Below are 3,918 nucleotides of genomic sequence, written 5' to 3'. Positions count from 1 at the left end.
AGTAATACAAAAAAGAAATAATATTAAGAACTTTCATAGAATATATTATGAATGCTCCATCATAGGATCGCATTCAAATGAAGATTATCTAAAAAAATGAACGCCTGTCTCAACATTTGCCTGAATTCTTCATAAATGGCCAGTATAATCCGAGACCTCGGCCGACCCCCGACGAGATTCCACCTCGTTTCAATCAAGAGAGATTCCCAATTTCCAGCAAATCCTCGTTGATTCGAAGGGACGATCGTTACACTTGGCACTCGTTAAGAGTCTGATTTACGGCTCGTCGGTCCGCTGAATGCTGAAAACCGTCGAGAAAAGACCCTTTTATCGGCCGCTGGAGTCGCGATGCGAGAAGAATCGTCGCATCGGGGTTCACGGGATCGGACAATAAAGAGTCGGTGTTTATTACTGCTGGCGACATCGCAACGAGCGTGCAAAGCGTGTTGTTACGATCGAAACATCGCGCAACGACGGTTTACCGCCACGCGGTGATAATATACGGCTTCTTCAACTGAAAACTCGTGCCCGTGCCCGCGTACGATCCTTACGAGTGTTACGAACGAGAGCGAAGTTGAATATTTACGATTACGTTGTAAATCCATCGAGCAAACGGGACTAATTGATACCAATGTCCACGGGATATATAGACCTTCCTACGAGTAAAGCACGACGAGTGTTATTCCGATTTCTCTGTTATTCTAATAAAATTGATATATCGAACGGTTCCGGGTTCCCGTTTGCTGACCACTCGAGAATAACGTGCTTGGTCTCGGAAAGAAGCTTGGAAAGAAAGCTGCGAAAATGGGGAAACAGAATAGTAGAATACTTTTCCTTAATTAATTACTCTTTAGACTTTTCTTAAGAATTCAAAGTAAACCTACGAAGGTAGAGTAACAGAGTACTTTTTTTTTTTGAGAAAGGTAAAGTATTAACATATAGTTTATAAAGGCTCGTACTACATTCCTGCTTGACTGTAATTCTAATAAAATTGAATGAAGAGCACTAGTGTCCAAATATCTTACAATTACTAAAGAGTTCGATTAAAGCTACATTGAGAAAACTTGACCGCCCAGAAATCCTTCAGCGACACGATAGTATCTATCTAAAAGCCCAAGTATCCTTTCTCCGAACTCTAAGGCCTATTTCGACCATCCGTGACCCAAAGAAAGAGAGTTCGGTCCGAGTAACCCATGGGCGAGGAAATCTCGCCGAGCAACAGATAGTCAAAGGCAAGGGTGTAACGAATGGCCACGATAACTCGCTGCGTTCGCCTCGGCCGAGGTTAGAAGTGGAAAACATGCGAGATCACCGTTAAGGTTTCGGAAGTACCTTTCAGAGAGTCGCAGACACGCGAGCAGTCGATGCGGTAGTTCATTGGATATTTATCACTTACGGGAAGCTTGCGCGAGCGGTATCACGCGACGGCGCCCTCGACCGCTCCACATCGCTAATCGACGTTGATTTTATTACTGGCGACTTCTTCGTATATCTTCAAGTTTTTCTGCGCTGGCTTCTTCACGGAGAAAGTTCCTAGAACGCGTAGGTACCGAGCAATCGTTACTCTCGCTTAGATAGTACACGACCGACAGTGAAACGTAGTTGTAGTTTGGTTGAATCTTGCGAGGTTTTGGCTGTAGGCACACAGTACATTGAAATATCGGGGTCCGATGCGCCTGGGAAAATACTTAAGCTCCATCTTCTATAATTTAAAAATATTTACTTCTTAACAATTTACTTCTCGAATGTACATTGAAATATCCTATTTTCTCCTTACGTGTCACCTACTGTTTCCTTTACCTTAAATAATGGAAAAGAACTACGGATGACTTCACAATTTCTAATATTTCTTACTCGCGGAGTTCGCTTTTTAAACAAGGTTCCAGCAAGCGAAGAGAGGAACTTCGAATAAGTTACTTCTAAGTATTTGTTCGAGTAAGTTACGCCAATTGGTGGTTCGTTAAAGAGACAGAAACACAATCTAAGGATCGAACGTTTGTTGGCTGTTATTTTCTGAAATTGTTCACGAAAGTACATCCAACTACCTCGGCTTTCTCGTTCAATGTCGTGGCTCGACCATGTTGGACGTTATCAGCGTGTAGAGTTCAGTATGGCCACCAGAGCACCCGAACCAGTATTCCCACGCGAATGTCCTCCGAACCGTATCTGAAACTCCGTCGCGACGTGTTTCGCGAGATTTTTCTGCGGGATGAATACGCTCCAGCAACGATTTGACGCATGTGGACCGTGAGAGCGAAAGTTTAAGAAAACATTCAACATTTTTACCAGTTTGATCGATCTGAAACACGTGCTAGGCGCCACGTTCGAATGCTGGCTGCAAAACGTACTGATTAGTGGTAATATAATGGTCTGAAATTAAATTAATGTATAGGTAGAGGAACTCTTTATTTACTAAGTCATTTAAATGGTTATAGTTATTAATACATGAGTTAACACGTTTATATATAATATGTATAAATAGAAAACTATATATTATTATTATTTGAACTATTTACTTCAAGGTTTAATTACAACAAAATAATACGCTAACTCGTTACCATTGATAAGTAAGAGAAGCAATAAATCCATCAAAACCAATTTTAAAATTAAACTAGATCCTCTTCGATCACATAAAATTCTCGCGTCTTAAAAAGTTTGAAGGAAAAAAATATTAATTTTATTAACAACAGCGTCCATACGTTAATTCCATAAAACGATTTAAAAATTACTGTTACTCAATTACTACGAGCTATTTAATAGTCCTCTTTTATAGATGTCTAATAAAAGCTTGTAAAAATGATATAGACAGAAATTCCTGTAATTGCATACATAGAACATCAGGCTATTCTATTTCCTAGACGACATAAAAGGCCCGTAAAAGTTTAAGAGACCATCATCCAGTATTTCCGACGTAATCGAGGGTACACCTACGTATCGGCGCGTGCCCGTTCAGGTAACAGAAGTTCTAGCCGAGGCAGAAACAATTTGCAGAATGATGGCGGAGGGTAAGGCCAGCTGTGCCCCCGTGAAACAGGCTCAAGGGGAATGAGGCGGATGCCAGACACACATCTCGTCTGGCAGAACTTACACGATTCACTAACCTGAATCACCTGCCACGTTATAATCCCTTTGATCCCTTCTGCCACGGATAATCCATAGACAAACACCTAGCTCGCCCTTAACAGACAGATTTTGCGAACACTCTTGACGTCGTTTAAGGCCTTCATTTTATTGTAATACACTCGTCGGGTCTGAGAAACGTGGGAACCTCGCAGGGTACAGATTTACTTCCCCTTTGCGACTCCTCTTTGCTTATCATTAAGACTCGCTCTTGTTAGAACGGAACACTTGAATTACTCAAATACTGCATAAGTTAATATACATACGATAGTAATATTTTACTTGGCATGAGTAGATCTATTTTCTATAGATTTATTAAGCCACGAATGCATAAAATTCCTAGTCTAAGCATTGAATATGACCTGCGTTGTCAAATATTAATGTCCACAAGGAAATCCAATACAGTGTATATATTGAGGAATACTATTTATTTAAATGCATATATCGACGTAGAGAATGTGTTTCACAGAAGCAAGGCAATTTCTACTATTTGAAATAAAGAAAGACTTGTTATGATACATATCAAATACAATTAAATTCTCTTTTCTTTACATACACGTTCTACCAAGCACATCTGTGTTGTACCTCGTGTAAAACTACATTAAACATTTGCATTGCAAAAAAAAAAAGAAAATTTCTTTATGTATTTCACAGTGTTTTCCTTTCTCGCATGTTTTGAAACATTTTCATTTACATACAATCAAGAAAATTGTCAGTGCCAAGAACGAATTTTCCATTTCTCCATGTGATGCAGATGATTTATTGAAGAATTCAACGCATTTCTTACTGCAAACCAGG

The sequence above is a fragment of the Hylaeus volcanicus genome, chromosome 4, assembly GCF_026283585.1.
Source record: "Hylaeus volcanicus isolate JK05 chromosome 4, UHH_iyHylVolc1.0_haploid, whole genome shotgun sequence".
Taxonomy (NCBI): domain Eukaryota; kingdom Metazoa; phylum Arthropoda; class Insecta; order Hymenoptera; family Colletidae; genus Hylaeus; species Hylaeus volcanicus.
This window is presented reverse-complemented; position numbering follows the sequence as displayed.